This window comes from Piliocolobus tephrosceles, chromosome 8 (assembly GCF_002776525.5).
Source record: "Piliocolobus tephrosceles isolate RC106 chromosome 8, ASM277652v3, whole genome shotgun sequence".
Taxonomy (NCBI): domain Eukaryota; kingdom Metazoa; phylum Chordata; class Mammalia; order Primates; family Cercopithecidae; genus Piliocolobus; species Piliocolobus tephrosceles.
The window spans coordinates 69951457-69969043 of NC_045441.1; the positions used below are offsets into that span (position 1 = coordinate 69951457).

At 40.7% G+C, this 17587-nt stretch overlaps 1 pseudogene; it reads right to left on the reverse strand.

Moving 5' to 3' along the window:
- Positions 1-1614: 1614 nt before the first annotated feature.
- LOC111551053 lies at positions 1615-2819 on the reverse strand (annotated as a pseudogene).
- Positions 2820-17587: the final 14768 nt, after the last annotated feature.

Consider the following 17587-nt stretch of genomic DNA (forward strand, 5'->3'; position numbering starts at 1 on the left):
GGTTTCCTCTTTCTTTGGTGATTCTGAAGCATTTCCTTGTTTGGTAGGGTCCTCCACTCTTCTCATACCCAAAAGAAAGTACAACTATTGAATGGGTTGCTCACGACCATTCTTTTTCACAACCGAACTGTCTCCAAATCCTACTGATTCTGCTTCAGCATGATTTCCCCTTCTCCTCCTTCAGTGCCATCACCCCTGTACTCTGTGTGTATTTCCCTGATGCTTCCTAACTCTCCTTGCTAATTCCAATATAATTGTTCTGATCCATTACCACCCACTGCTGGCACTATCATTCCAAAACACAGGCATGATTTTGCTTTTCTGCATTTAAAAGTCTTTGATTTTTTTTCATTTCTTCAAAATTAAATTGAGTAGAGTACTTTGCACACTAGGCAAAACTATTCTTAACTTTCCTCTATCTGTGGACCTTCATCTCTTGCCACTTCTCCCCATGTGTCCTTCTCTCTCATCACCTGAAGTTACTCCCAGTTTCCTAAAACATACTGCTTTGTTCATGTTGTTCCTGCTTCCTGATGCCCTGTGGCTTTTTACAGAAACCCCACTTCTCTATATGGAGTTACTCTACATTCTACAAGACCCTCTGTAACAGGATATTTTCCCCGGAGGCATTCACAGATGTGCCCTGCACTGTCTTTATTCTGTGTTAGCATCTTTCTACTAATCCTTTTTTTTTAATGTAGAAAAGCAATTTATTCCATTCTAAGCACTTACACAGTTAGTCATGGAGAGTAACAGGCCTGCTGGTGAAACAGGTCACCCAAAAAGGAGATGGCATCAAACTAGTGATCAAGGGCTAACTCCTAAAAAAAGGCAACTCTTATCAAGGATTAATTTAATTTTTAAAACAAATACAAGTTATTAATTCACTCTTCTCAACTTGACAGTCTGCCTGTGGTGTAACTGTCAGGTAAAAACTTACATCTTTACAACTTGGTGGTCCCAAGTTAAAAACAACAACAACAACAAAAAAAAAACACATCATTTCACACACAGGAAAGAAACAACAGGAAAACAGCTCAAGAAATACACTAATGAGCAAAAATATATGAATATATGGGGAAAGAGGAACATGTAGTTTTGACTTAACTGAGGAAACCAAGAGGAAACTGGTCTACATATGATAATGTGCATCCTGGAAAATCAGGTATCAAGATTTTCGAGTAGGAATCTATATGACTTGAATCTCCCCTATTTCCTGAATAAAAGTGACATCTTTCAGTATTTATACTTCATGGCTCAGACACCTACCTCATTTGGCTCTATTCCTTACTCACTCTAGCCTTTACTTAAAAGAGTCTGAAAAACTTGGGGATATACAGCATAAGAAGAAAAATAATCACACATAATATTCCCCCTTCTGTAGCTACTTTAGACCTGGGTTACTAGAAAATTCCTGAAGAAAATTTCAACGTAAGTCTGTGGCTTTGCTGAATCAAGCCCCCCCCCCCCATTAATATTTAGAAAACACCCACTGTTTGGGCTAATAGCATTATTGGTGGTACCTATTATATAGAGGGATAGCTGAACAAAGTCTGTCTCAAAACCAGTGTTAAATCACTCTCAGGGTTGAGAAGAAAAAAGGGGAGTCTAAAATCACAAGAAGTAAAGACATATGTAGGACCCTTGTCCTTCTGGATCCACGCTTCCTTCAGGGTCTTCATCATTATAAATGTTCTATGCCATTTGTCACACTTGCATGATATTGTCTTCTGATACAGAACAAATCACCCAAGGTTCATTGGGATTCCAGGAGAAATCAGATATCTTGGCAATGTGACCACCATGAATAAACAACAACTCTGGTGGCCCATCTTATCCGTCTTCTGGGGATTGTTCCTGTCCAATTTTACTGAAATCCCATTCAGTCTGCGATCGGTACCACTGGAAGCCAAAATAATCTCATTGTGAGGTGACCACTGAACCTGGAATATTTCATCCTTATGTGACTCAAAGGAATGCAACTTAAGTATCAGATTTCTCAGATCCCACAAGGCAACAGTCTTGTCAGCTGATCCTGTGGCAAGAATGAACTCACTATAAGTATTGAAAGAAAGGCAGTTCACTTCAGCAGTGTGAGCGTCAACTGAGTGACTTGGTTTGGAAGTATTGTTTGAACGAGTAACCCAAATCATAAGTTTCTGATCATCAGCAACTGACCCAAACAGAGACTCACGGAGCAGATGCCAGGAAACATCTTCTACTACTGCTGTATGCCCTGTAAAGACGGTCTTCACATCCACCACTTTTCCCTCCTTTGGAACGGCACTGATGTCCCACAGGCAGATGGTGTGGTCATCTGAAGCACTAAGTAAGTGCCCACTGAGATTTGGATTCCAAGAAAGCCCATAGCCTTCCTTTTGATGTCCATGGAGACACAAGTCTGGGTTGCACTCTCCAGAAGGATCTGGTTTAGAAGGATGTTTTGTATAGTTGAAGACAAGAACATCACTGGAAGGAGTCTTTGCTGCGATGATACAAGGGTTCTGGGGCATATAACGGGCCCTGTTTACTTCTCCTTCATGGTTGATCTTGATTTCTATTTCAATTTTTCCACTAACTGAACCAAAACCTCCAAATTCTCCTTTCTCACTGTCGTAGTGTGACGCATCAAACTGAGCATCATCATCACGGAGTTGCACACTGGCTATAACAAGATGGTTTTGTTCATCCGACGTGTGTGTCCCCAGGACAAGTCGATGAATGCTGAAATCTTTCCCTTCTGGTCTGGTTACATCTGGAAGCCACTGGGTAGTTAGGATGGGCCACTCCAGAGCATGGGTCATCACCAAATCATAAAGAAAAGGGGTGTTCTTTTTCCATATTTTGTATTCCTCGTTGATCACTCATTCTTCCACTGCGTCATCGAACACTGCTTCCTTGTAGGCCGTGGCGGGCAGACGAGCTGGGGGAATCCTGGGGTTGAGCATTGCAGGAGGGACAGGGAGGCAGTAGGCACTCGCTCTGCACGTGTGGCCTCTATTCCTTTCTATTAATCTTAAATGTAATGTGTTCTAAACGTGAACATGTGTCAGTGCAACATAAACTGATTTGTTTAATCAAATTCTGGATTCCTTTAACTAGGTGAATAGGAATGATAATGGGCCAAGGGATTTCCAAAGAACACTTTATGGACAAATATTTATTTGGCCAGTCTGTTATTTTATTAAGGATTTACCATATGCCAAGCATTGTGGGGAGCAGGTAAGGAATAAAGAGTTGAATAAGACAGTTTCCTCATGAAATTTACATTCTGAAGAGAAGGGTGGTGGGGCAGAAATAAATTTTAAAATAACCATCTAATATTAGCGAGAGATAGGAAAAAAAAAAAGGATAAAACAGTGTAACAGGAAGAGTGACAGAGCATTCAGGAAAGGCCTCTGGAGTGGTAACATATGAGCACAGAGCTAAACCAAGTGAGAGTCTCACCAGGCATGTGAAGTCCCAGGGAAGTTTAAGTGCAAAGGCCCCGTGGCAGGAATGAGTGCACTGGGTTCATGGACCAATTAGCAGGCCTGTCCAGCTGGAGCAAAGTAAGTGAGAGGAGAGTGGTGGAAGAGAAGGCTAGAGGTAAAGGATAGAGGGTACATCTGGAAGGCCCAGGTACAGGGTGACGGTTGAATTGAATGCACTGGGGTTGTTCCCCACCTGTCTTCATGAAGCAGAGCCTTGGAGTCATAAAGACCATGATCCCAAATTGGGTAGAGGGGACTGGGGCTATTAGTGACTTCATTCTGTCTGCTTCAGACCTGTGACTTTCTAGGCCTTCCCAAAGACAAGATCTAGAACATCCACAACAACTCCTAAGAAGAAAACTCACCAGTGTTTTGTCTGCTGTTTGCCTCAGAGGTCCACAAACCCACCAAGTTCCAGACATTATGAGTATCTACCATTAGAATGAGAGGTAGGGGAAGACAAAGAAGGTTGTACTGAGCTTCCCATGTGACCACAGCTTGTCAATGCCTAAGCTTCTGCTTTTGGAGCCTACAATTATGTTTGTAAATATTATAATGCAGGAATCACCTAGGAACTTTGTTTAAACTGTAGATTTCCATGTTCCTCAACAGTCAAAAATACGCAACATTCACAAATACAGAATCTACAAATAATAAGTATCACCTATACATAAATGGTGAAGGAAGGGACCAATTTCCATTCTTACCATTTGTTGCTGCAAAGAGAGCCCCCTCAAAGGTGCTGTGACTATATAGAAAAGTTGCCAATGGCAGCTGTTTACTTAGTAATGATAGAATTTACTTCCTACATATTTAACGTTGTTATTATTCTATTCTATTACTCTCCTACATAAGTCAAACACTCTTGAAATAAAATTGTCTTCTGAAAGTGGCCTCATTCAAGACTTTTCACCCATAGTTATTCAAATACTTACTTTCTATTTCTTCCCCAAGTTACATGAAACTCAATCTTTTCAGATCACAGCGGCTCAGAGAGGTGTTTAGAGGGCTCCTCTAATGGGACCCAGTGCTGAGGTTAAATGAAAATGGGCCATGACAGAAGTTTCCCTGACATGCAAGGCTCTGTTTTGTTACAGTTGCCTTCCTCTTGTCATCTGCATCTGTTGAGTGGCCAACCCCAGTGACAGACAAGAAGTAAATGTGAGATTTCACAGATTTGCTCTTGAACGACTGATCTTGCATAACAAGACTGCAGCAAGCTGTCAGATCCTTATGTCCCTAGTCTCTGGACCTTTGCACCTTCTCCTGTGCTGCATCCCTGCTGACCTATTACCCTAAAAGAATAAAATGCTAACTTGCTGTCTGACTTGGTATTTTCCACGAGATCCCACAATTTGTAAGACAGGAATTCGGTGTCTCAAATTCATTTCATTTCCTAACTTGTTAAATGGGGACTGGTGAGTCAAATGGGAAATACTGCAGGCTTTTAGGCTTACAGTGTTAGAAATACCCATAACACCCATCCATAAGTACCACAATGCACACAAAATGACAAAAGGATAAAGAAAGAAATGATGGCAGAATCTTCATCATGAAAACAGTGGCTATCCTTGTTTCCCATGTGAGCTCCAGCAATTTAAAAATCTAAAATATGTGAAGCAGTTAACCCATGACCAGTAAGACCTCATGTGTTTATCCAATGAGAAAATGTCCTTCGGGCATTTTTCTGCAGCTTTGCTTATTTGTCTTTGTTTACATATAACAATGAAGCCGTCTTGGAATTCATCCCAGTCCGTGACAGAATTTCATGAAATGTTTAGGCAATGATTTGTTTTCAAAAGCAGTCTAGTTATCCAAGAATAAAGAAATTAACAGTCATAATTTCAAGTGTTGATCTTTCCATAAACCTAATATTTTAAATGCTCACTGTTTTAGCAATTCCTTTTTTCTTTACCAGAACATTTCCCTGTTTCTTATATCAGACAAAGTTTACTTGCTAGAATAAAACCCAATGAGGACACCTTTATTTACAAGATGTTTTATAAAAACAGAAAAAATAAAATAAGACATTAGTAGTTCAGCTTATCTGACTATATTTTTTGGCCCCTGCCTACACACATAAGCATCCAAGAAAGCATATGGGGGGAGGCTCAGATCTGTGCATCTGCCCAATGTCCTCTACATCTCATTTGTTTGCAGAGGCCAGATTTTAGACACATCGTATCTGAAAAACAAATGGAATTTACCTAATTAGCTGCATCTTTCTGGCAGCAAAGACAGAGAGAAGATAAAGCACATTCAGAGGAAAATGCTATAAGTTGGAAGAAAAAAAAAAGGCGGGAGGGTTCTCTGCCATGGCTAGTAGCAAGAGACATTAAATGTGAATCTGAATGTCTTTCCAACACCCCGTCCTAGTGCAGATGCAAATACTAACACAATCCAGCAGATGGCGCAAGGCTAACTCCAAAGCCTTTTAGAAAGCCAAAACGCATTCGTTCTGAAGGGCCCCAAATATCAGACTAGAGAACTAAGAACTGTTATACAGTATACCTTGGAGCTCTTTAATTCTATAATTTTTTTTTCAGTTCAACATAGTCCTAGAATTACCTATCACATTCCTTTTGCTCTCTTTTTTCTGCACACTACAGTAAATCTGGGTGGTGCTTGTCAGAGCAGACAGTCAAACAAAAGTCACTAAATACACACACACTTATTCTATTCTGTTTAACCTGCTGGATCTACTTGTCTTTCAATACATAATTAATGTACCCAGATCTATTATTTTTTCATGTGATTTATTCATAATCATATAATTAAAAGTAAATGGAACTGACAAGTGTGGAAGGCTTTAAAATGGGAAGGAGGAATCTAGTGGTCTTTAATGATGTCAAAAGCTGTCTTTCTTATTCATCGATAACTACTACTTTTGCCTCAAAATTTCCTGTTTTTGTAAACAGTGCAAATCTAATTGTCTGTCTTGTACAAAATTCAAAAGGAAAATTTTTCTCAATTACCTAAGTTGTAAAACTACTCAAAAGAACACGGAGTTTTTAATAGCAACACTATTTAGAGAAACAGAAGACCTTCCAAGAATGAAAACAGGATGAGTGTCATAAAGGGACAGTCATGAAATTCTATGGTGTTTTTATTTTCCCTCCAGGATCACCATCCCCACCATTAGGTTTTGATTTTACAACAACGGATAGCTCCTCTTAGGAAATGCTTAGGATGATTTCGACATAGTTGATTCTTCCCAGCCTAATTAATAAGCTAAAGTGACCATGTGTTTTTCAGTTATAAATATCAGCGTGTGTGTTTCCTGCTGACTATAGCTTGTACCCACTCACTTCCTTGCAATTAACATGCTATACTGTAATTTGTGGATCATATCTTTACTTCTCCAACTAGATTGTAAAGTTCATAAGAATATGTACTTTTATCTTTATACCCCCAGTGTCTAGCAGGACCTAACACATAGAAAATACTGCACAATGCCAGTGAAGTAGTCAATTTAATAAAATGTTCATTCAATCAAAAAGTTCACTTTAACCACTTATGTATAGGCTTCTTGAACAGATTTTTTTTTTTCTTTTTTTGCAAGTAATATCAAACAGTGGTGACATCTCTGGTGGTCTCTCAGCTCAAACTCCTTCCAAGAACTGGAGATACTGTTCTTTCTAAACAATTTGGCCCCCCTTCACCTGCAAGAACATCAGCAACAGCTATACATGGGAAAGAATATTAATAAGAACTTCTACTTCCTGAGAATTAAATGTGGTTGAATGACCATGAGTCCATTCAAAATAGTATTGTCAGTAGCTTCAGACAAAAATAGTCAGAAAAGGCAGTCAAGAGTAGAGTTGGCTGCTAGAGCTCCAACCATTCAAAAAAAATTTTTAATTTTAAAATAAAATGAAAAAATTTCAAAGTAGATGGTACGTTCCTCTTGATTGATGACTGTCAACAAAGATGTTTTTCCTACCATTTATAGGTGTTCTCTCCTAATTCCATACAACCATTCTTACTCAATATACTTCTCCCCCTTCTTGACAAATTTTGCAGTTGCTGAAAATTATACTGAATGTAAAAAGAGGAAAGGAAACACCTACTCAGTGGGATACGATCACATGAAAGGATGTTCCTCAGTTAGTCATGTGGGCCACCTACCTATCTTGAGGCAGTCTGTGTTCAAAAACAAATCCTGAAGGATAATTATAGTCCCTTTCGCTTTTTATTTTTGAGTGTTTAAAATTTACATACGTAAAAGATGCTGGTAACATGTTTTCATCTTGTACAATAGTATCTAATTTTCACCTCTACAACCACCCCTCAGTTACATTTTCCAGAGTGATTGTTCCAACTTTTTATTCCTTTCCAGAAATGTTGTAGGTATATATAATAATATACACATGCATTCGCACACGCGTGCGTGTGTAATTTTTTGTTCTTCTTTAGAGACAGGGTCTTACTATGTTGCCAAGGCTGGATTCGAATGCCTGGGCTCAAGGGGTCCTCTCGTCTCAGCCTCCCAAGTAGCTGGGACTGTAAGTGCTCACTACTGGGCTCCACACACGTATGTCTTTTTTAAAATGGAATTGCACACCACAGACTGTTCTAGGGCTTACTTTTTTCAATGCACACTACTTGTTTTAGTGCTGAGTAATATTTCATCATGAAGTTGCACTGTAATTTATTTAACCAATTCTTTTACTGACCAATGTTCAGTTTGTTTTCAATTTCTCATTTCTAAAGGACACTTCTGTGATCATCCTTCTATCTACCTTTGCATGTTTATATAAGCATATCAGTAGGAGAGTTTTCCTAGTAGTGAAATTGCATGATCAAAGGGAATTCAAATTTTAAATTCTACTACATATTTCCAAACTGCCTCCTAAAACAATGCACCAAATACACTCTTGGTGTATACACCAAGAGTATACAAACACTCCCCTCTGCACCTTGACAAACTCCCCAGGTGTATTTTATTATTAGCTCTGAATACTAAAATTACTAAAAATATAAATAATCATAGATAATTTATAAAACTACAGGAATAGCAGGAAACACAGACGATAAAGCTTATTCTTCACATATTATATATTACTATAATTTGTGTTATTTTCATTATTTTTGTAACAACAAAAATCCAAAGCATACTATAACAAAACACGGAAGGATATCTAATATCCATATAATCAATGTATGTGTAAACTCCTGTTTGTTCTGTCTGTGAGTCCCCTGCTTGCTGAGACAAAGGAGGTAGGCTGTTGGCTTTAACCAGAAAAAAATAAAACTCTATTACCCACAATTCCTTACAACTTCCCTGCTCGTTGATGCGCCAGTGACAATACAATAAATCTACTTGTTCATCAGAGGCTGACATAGTCCAGTTTAGAAAGGTAGCACACGGGGGCCTGTGTCATCATACATCACCTGCAGGTGCTGCTGACCGTGCTCTGCAGAGTGACAGTGCTCTGCTTTTCCTCTTTTATTGTCACTGACTCCTCCAGGCATCACTGTCTCATTGAATGTAGCTGATTCCTGGCCATATTTTCCCTCTTCCTGCCACCTTCCATTACTTGTACTCAGATAAATCTCCTTGCTTTGGCAGAGGGGTTGAATATACAACCTTTCTCCCAGCAGTGATCAATACCTACACAGAGATAAGCCAGCCAACAAAGGGTGGGCAAGAGCAATAGGACTGGCTCTTTCCATAATTATGTGTCACATTTGAGAGGTTTCTAACCTCCACAGTGTAATCCACAATAATACTCCACATTTTAGGAGGATAGGATCACAAGCTGGACACTATTGTGATAGTGTTATAAACACATGCCAGAGAGGCTTTACAGGCTAAGGGCCCTGAGCCACCAGGCCCAATGAGGTGTGCTTCTGGCTCTGTCATGATTTATTTGTAACCCAAATCTTCTAGGCCTTACTCTTATGTGGAAAGAAATGAGATTCACAGTATCTATGTGAACACTAATTTCAATGGCATTGATTCCATCTACTTATGCAATACCCTGTAAAGTCTGATTCAATTATTTTGGGGAGTCTGAGGGAGTCACCCTAATGTGCTCCTATACCCAGTTGTCAGATCACTCCAGAGTTACACTGCAGCACCTGCCATGTTCTCTTCGGTCTGCTCCTTCGTAACTGCTACCGGCAAAGGCACTTGAAGGTGATGCCCTCCTGGCCATGTTGTCTGTGAGAACTTGAAGGTCTCAGGCCGGGCGCGGTGGCTCAAGCCTGTAATCCCAGCACTTTGGGAGGCCGAGACGGGCGGATCACGAGGTCAGGAGATCGAGACCATCCTGGCTAACACGGTGAAACCCCGTCTCTACTAAAAAAATACAAAAAAAAAAAAAAAAGAGAACTTGAAGGTCTCTTTCCAGGATCAATTTCCTGATTTTTCCTACCTTTAAGGAGCTAGTGTGGCCCTGTGTTCCTTGAGGAAGCAAAAGCATGCTCCTCTCCCTGCAGCGCCCAAGTACAAGAGCAACTTTGTCCATGCCCCTCGTCCCACATTCCCTGCCAGAAACAGCTCCATCAGTCTCCGCCTCTAGTCCCTCTTTACAGAACTCAACGTAAGTCCCCCCAGAAGCAGCAAACCTGGCTTGGACCTCTCCTCCCCTGTTCCTGGCTTTCCTGAAGTTTACTTCCACTCAGACCCATCAACTCTTGCAAACAGAGGCTGAGGGGGCTCCAACCCTACTGGCTCAACAGTCCACCTCCTAAGTTGCTTCTATATCACTCATTTAATGTCTAATGCAATTCTATGGTGCCAAAAAGAAGTTACATGCATAGCTGCATTCTGTAAAACATGTGAAAGACAGGCTTATGCAGTAAGTCTTTACTAAACAGTAACAACCTTCTGGAGTTGCCTTCTAGACAGAGTTGTTTTTAATCGCAGTTTTGTGTATTCTAAAATTCACAAATTTGAATACAGTTGAGCATGCTGTGTTCCTAACAGGAATCTTCCCTGTAAATTTAACAATGAAGACAATATCTAGCCTGAGGTACAAGAGCTTCATGATCTATCCCTCCCTCTTTTTCCAGCTCTGGCTCCACCTCTTCCTACTCACTGGCTGGTCACAATGAATGACTTTCAGTTCCCCGAATATGTTTTTGTTTTTCATGCTTATAAACCTTATAACCCTGCCTTTATGTAACTCAGCCTAGAAGACATTTCTCCCTTTCTAACCGCAGGTCAAAACCCAGGCAAGCATCATTACAACAATGCAGACTTTCCTCTCTCCCTTGCTACCCTGAAAGAATTGGTCACTTCCTCCACTGACCCAGCCCCACACCCCACAGGTACTTCTACTACATCACCACCACAGTTTATTTTACAAAACTTGCTAAACTTAAAGGTGGGGTTATTTCATCACTGCCTACCTCAAACCTCAAAACATGGTTGTATTAGTCTGCTGATAAAGACATACCCAAGACTGGGTGATTTATAAGAAAAAGAGGTTTAATGGACTCATAGTTCCACAGGACTGGGGAGATCCTCACAATCATGGCAGAAGGTGACAGGCACGTCTTACATGGTGGCAGGTAAGAAAGAGAATGAGAACCAAGCAAAAGGGATTTCCCCTTATAAAACCATCAGTTCTTGTGAGACTTATTCACTACTACAGAAACAGTATGGGGAAAACTGCCCTCTTGATTCAGTTACCTCCCACTGGCTCCCTCCCACAACCTGTGGGAATTATGGGAGCTACAATTCAAGATGAGATTTGGGTGGGGACACAGCCAAACTGTATCAATGATATTCAGTAAAAGTTTATTTGATGAATTAATCTCTTAAAAATAAAATCAAAGGTATCAGCACATCTTTGCAGGGATATGTAGATAATAGTAATCAATTCATTCTCTTTTCAAAATGGTTAATTTAACTATATCAAGCCTTAGATAACTTTTTTGTTTGTAGAAAATTCCTCCATAGAGAAATAAGCTGAATACTGCAATAAATCAAGAAAAAACGAGGGGAAAAAATTCAGACAAATCTATAACATGAGCTCCAGTGCCCACATTACATGCCCTTGGCCCACCTCTGACTGCAGCTAGAGGCAGAGATGCTGGGTGAGTGTTTCCATGTTCTTGCTCAAGATGTTCTCTGATACCCCATAAGCTCCAGGCCTGTATAAGCACAGCTCAAAGCAGAGAGAAGTTAATGTCTTCCTTCCCAAGGGAGGTAGTGAAATACCTCAGACTCCTGTCTTTCAGGTGGGCAATTCCAGGGGCATTCTGGATCTTTCTCAGAGATCCTGGCAGAATTGAACCCCACTGCTTACAATGGCAACTTTAATAACACATCTATCTCTCCATTAACATTTCCTTTTTCCTGTTTGTTTTCCTGCTCCTTAACTTCTACTTCATGGGATCACATTCCCAAAACTACTGGCTGCCAAGTCCTTATCTCAGGCTCTGCTAACCAGGGAAATTAACTAAGGCATAGAGCTTAGTTTAATTTAGTCACCTTCCTGGATGACTGGTCCATTCTTTCTGACACATTAGTGCATGAAACAATGTACCACACCAGACTGAAAGAGATCTTAGAGATATGACAATTAAATGCAATAAGGAACATTTTTGAGACAATTATAAAAATGTGAATATAGTCTGATATTTGATGAAATAAAATAATACTGAATTGAAAAACAGACATTGTTAACTAAAGAAACAGATTACCCCCAACATTATATACATATATATATATCCCAAAGACATAAAAATTTATCTGGGAAGATGTATCCACTGTTCAGTCTTTAGGCATTTGCAATATGGTCTATTTATTCTGCTGATTTTACTTTTCTGTGTTTTCTAATATTCTACCACATTCATATACTCCTTCTGTATTTAAAAATTATATTTTTAAAAAGCCAATGCTGTGCCTAACTTTCAACTTGTTATTTTGCTATTCCAGGGAAGTTTCTATACAATTCACTGATGAATGAATCTGAGAAACATGGAAAAAGGTAAATGGACTAAGGACGCCCCCATAATGCACTGTGGCAGGATAAGAATATACAAGCCATGACCCGGCTCCTGTGCAGACAGGAGCCCATAAATATCAGAGTCCAATTCCATTTGAGTTATATTCACTCTTCCCTGTAAACTCATTCACATGCATTCATTAAAATACTGAGAGGACAAAGACACATTCCTCAGTCCAGATGCTTGTTTTAACTGGTATTTCATAATTTATGATTGCAGGGATTAGGAGCCAGCCTTCCTGCTTACTAACTGCACCTGATATGACTTGGCAGGAAACTTCCACCAAAACACACACATTCTCCATAAGCTGGTCATCCTCCTATACACTTAATCTTTCCAACCAATCCTCCCAAAAGAAAATAAATATTTGTAGATGAAAGGAGAACTGCCTTCTCATCCTTTACAGCTGCTGGTGTGCAAGCTGTTAAGCATAGAGTGTTTAATTAATGGATAGATACCATTAGAGAGACAGCTGGACCTGCATCCAGATGAGTTTGGATTCAAGGTGCCAGGAGATAAAGATCTGAAAGTGGGAAAGCTGAACTGCAATTGGGTTCATTTATAAAAGAGGCTGTTAAAGGTCAACTGTGTTTTCTTGTGCTAGAGATAAAGAGATGCTATTAAAAACAATTGGAAAGTAATTCATAAGGGAGCAGTAAGTCACTCATGTTAAATTAATTTGTCTTTCTGATAGTGTGGCACTCATGATGGGAAAGTAAATTTACCCAAAATCAAGATCTTTCAAAAACAGCCATTGATCATGTCTTCCCTGCAAAGCCACTGGAATAAACTCCTTTGTGCTGGGACCACTGCTGCTGTGTGATCACAGCATCTCCGTAGTTCATTGAAGCCCCTTCCCAGGCTGAGAATTAACCAATTATTCTGAAGGACAGCAAGTGCAGTGACATTTCTGAGGATATGCTGAGATGCCTGAGCCTGCTGATGTCTTTCTGTCGCCTCTGATGAACTAGTGACCAAGCACCAGAACAACCCATGGTGCACAATTCCACTTTCCTGAATTTAGCAATGTATTAGAACATTCTAGCCCTCTGAGCTCCACTTACAACCCTCCCACCTCTCTGCCACTACTACAACACACCCCATGTTCAAACATATACTTACCATGATGAAAACTTTTTAATTTATCCAAAGAATGTATCTACAATTACGAATGGCAGTTTGTTTAACTCCACATAGTGGCATCATACTGTTTCTCTGTTCATCTCCTCTTCAAGGTAAAGCCTTTCATTGAAACACTATGAACTGTTCTCCTCTTCAGTTTCCTGATGCCAGCACATGGTACGACAAAGGGCGATTGCTTAGTGCTCAGAAATACCAGCCTATTAAGACACATCTTCACTTTCTCTGGGCAAGATGGAGGTTGTGTCTATTTGCTGCCACGCATGGGGATGAGAGGGGAAAAATCCACTCCATCAGATTGTGATTCCTGTAGACTTAACCCTGGGTATTACCAGGTTCTCTCTCTCTCTCTTTGTTGCCAGAGGAAAACTGCTTGTTGCTTCTTTTTCTTTCTTGAGATTGAAAACTAATTGGGGTCTTTCTTTATTTCCTAAACTCATGGGAATAATGAGCAATTCCCCGCAAAGTTCTATTTATGAAAATATCTGCACTTCCAGGCATACACTAATTACAGCCCAGCATAGCGAGCTGCTCGCCATTTTCCCAGCATCAGTCAGGAGTATCAGCCAAGGAGAGACAAAGAGTTACAGACAGTTAATGTCTCCCATTTGCCATTGCTGATCATTTGCAGGTTTTAACAACAGCTTTGCAATTCAGATTCTGCACCAAAAAGGATTTCCAGGTCAGATATCACAGGGTTTCTTGTGAGCCTGTCACCTTTGAAAAACTAGAGACATGGACAGGTTCAACATTAATTGCGCTAGAATTGATGCACCTTGCTCATGTTCAGACTTCATAAACATGATTTTAACAGCATGTGCTTTAGGCTGCAGTCAGTGGAGAGAACTCCAGAAATGCAAGAGACAAGGTCATGAAGGCTCCCCTCCTTCGGTGGAAGCTAATGAGAAATAGCCCATCACAGAGGGGCCAAGAATACCAGCCACAACAACAGCTACCACTTACTGAGTGCCTGCTATATGTCATGGACTAGACCACTTGTTTTACATACATTATCTCATTTAATTCCTAACACCACATTGGGAGATGGGAATTATTATTTTCATTCAAGCTTCCCTAAGATTAAATGCCCAGTAAACAGAGGAGACGGGATGCACTCATGCTCCCTGCCCTATGTTAGGTGTCTGAAGTCATTTGTTGTGATCCAGAGTTTCCAATGAAATTATGATTTTAGAAATAACTAAAATGTTCAAAGTGCACTTTTTTTTGTTTTGTCTGCCAAAACTTCCTCTGATCTTAATGTAGCATCAGAATTCACGTCTTCTGGGGAATGTTCCTTCCACCACATCCAACCAGCTGCAATGTTTTTCCAGACCCTCCACTCCTCTGTCCTCACTGAATTCGCCCAGGGATGAACACCTCCCCAAGCAAGGTCACGTCCTAGGACCTCTCCCACCTCCCTGGCAACAACTGTTTGTGAGTGGGCATGTCAAAGAGTAATCATCATCACCATCATAACTAAACTATATTAGTGCTTTTCATGTACCAGACATTGTAGATTTAACAACTTTTATTCTCATAAAAATTCTATGCTGTTACCATCCCCATTTTGCAGAGATACAGAATGAAATATAGATGGGTAGGCACCTCCCCCAAGGTCAGGTAGCTAAGAAGTCACAAACCTGAGACTTAGTTCGTGTCAGTTAACTATTGCCTCAAAAATTCTAGGTTTACAACTCAGTGGCTAAAAACAACAATCATTTATTTTCCCTGGTCTGGGGGTACTATGAATGGCAGCTGGACTCAGTTGTGCAGCTCTGATGATCTTGGCTAAGCTCGCTCATGCAATTAGGTGAGCTGGGGGTCAGCATCTGCAGCCTGGACTAAGCTGAGTGGCTCTGCTCCACAGGCCCCTTATCCCATCCTGGGACCTGAGAGCTGGCCTGGACATGTCCTTCTCATGAAACAGCCAAAGAACAAAAGCAAGGCAGAAGCAGAAGAAGTCTTTGAGACCAGATACTCTGCTGTCTCCACTTCATCCAAACATGAAGTCAAGAGGTGGGAAATGTAGCCTGTCTTTTGGGGAGAACTTTCACAGTGAAAATCAAAGAACAAAGATTCAGGGAGAAATAAAGATTTGGGGCCAATGCCACAATCTACCTCATATCCCCTCTAGTCCTACAGGAATTTCTCATCTCAAGCTGGGGAATTTTTCAGTTCCTGTGGGTAGCAAACATGATGAGATGTGAAACTCTATGCCTGTCAGCATCCACATTCCCCCGTGTGAGGAGAAAGACAGTCGGCCTTGGTACTGGAGAGTGATACAGAGACAAAAGACAGAAAGTCTCAGCATGTCCACAATCCTGGGACCAGCTGTTCTCAAGCCTTAACTGTGTCCCTGACCTCCCTGTCACTCGGTTGCTCAAGCCTGCTTCTGAGGTCTTCACCCCAAACTCTTTGAAGTTAGTTTGATTTTCTGTCACTTGTTACTGAAAAAGTCCTAAGCAACCCAACCCTCTGTAATGAATGAAACAAATAATAAACTTCACTAATTTATGTTACCATATGCAACACTCAACATGTATTTTGTGCATCTACTATTTGCAATGAATTACATTAGAAACTGGGGTCACAAAGAGGGGGTAAGATTGAACTCATTATCCCTGTCCTCAAAAAACTCATTTTCTAGAATACATAACACATCCACAGCTTGCAACACTGCAAAATGGGCACAATTTGCTCTGAAGGGGAAGCACAGGAGAGGGTGGAATTAAACTCTGATTTGGGCAGAAACAGGAATGCCTCGCAGAGGAGTTGGTGTGGGCTGTCAGGTTCAAGAAGATAAGATGAATTCCTACAATCAGAGAAGAGAAAAGGTGGGTGGCAGTGAGGGGCTTTGGGTTGGGGGAGGATGGTGAGGGCAATGGGCAAAGTCCCAGAGGTATACATCATTTGGTGATTGACAAGAAATATTAAAGAGGAAAGTTGGACAGAAGAACTGTCAGTGTGCCTCTAAGAACTACGCAAGGGAGCAGGGCCTTGTTTAGTTGGCAGAATTGTTCTGTCCTACTTAGCAGGCATTATGTCCCCAAAGCACCACGGATTGTCAAAAGTGCCCCCTTGAGATTGTCCTACTCCATTTATCCCGACATTGCACTTGCGAAGCAACCTTTTCATCATAATTTGGTTTCCCACATAGGCTGTCCTCTAGGGAAGAGAATGAGCTACCCAGCCTACAGTAATACCCCAATCTTCTTGGCAGTTATTTCTTAGCATAAATTTTAAAATTGACAGCCTAGTTTATAAAACAAACTCTTGGGAATACAGTGCATAGCCAGCACTCTTTATTTCACATGAACCCAACCTACGCTAAGCAAAGAGGTTTTCTGGAAAATGATCAGTTTGGCTTGCAAAGGAGGAATATCAGGAACCAGGGCTGCTTTGAGGCCTGCAGGCTAGGGAACCCAGCACTCCACATTCTGTTCTTGCCATTGTTTGGGGCTTTTCTATGTGTGGAAAGGTGCTGGCCGCTCTGAGGTCATACTTTATAGCTCACAAGGAAAATGGAAAAAAAAAAAAAAGTGATTTTGCTCATTCCAGCAAAGGAAATCCTAAAGAATACTTCCTATTGTTCAGATTTGGATTATATGTTCATTTGTGTGAGATGCCAAAGGGATGAAATACAATGATTAGTTTAGTGTGGGCTCAGGTCGTCAGAGATGGGTACAAATCCTGTTACAAAGTTTGGGAAGATGGGGACACATCCTTCAACAGAGAAAATCAGCATCACCACCTTTGTTTATCTTGAACCAATTATGCTGAATGCCCAATGATCCCAAGGATAATGGGTGAAACTGAGTTGGAACCTACAAAGTAGAGGACTGCACATGGATCTGCCTCCCCCACTCCCCTCTTCTCCTAAGGATGGAGCAGCCCAACAACTTTTACTCTGGCACTGCATTTCTTTAAGTTATAATTTGTGACAATGCAAGTTGAACAAGCTTTCTGACAGGTCACAGATTAAGTCTGTATAGGTCAACACTGTGAGCGGG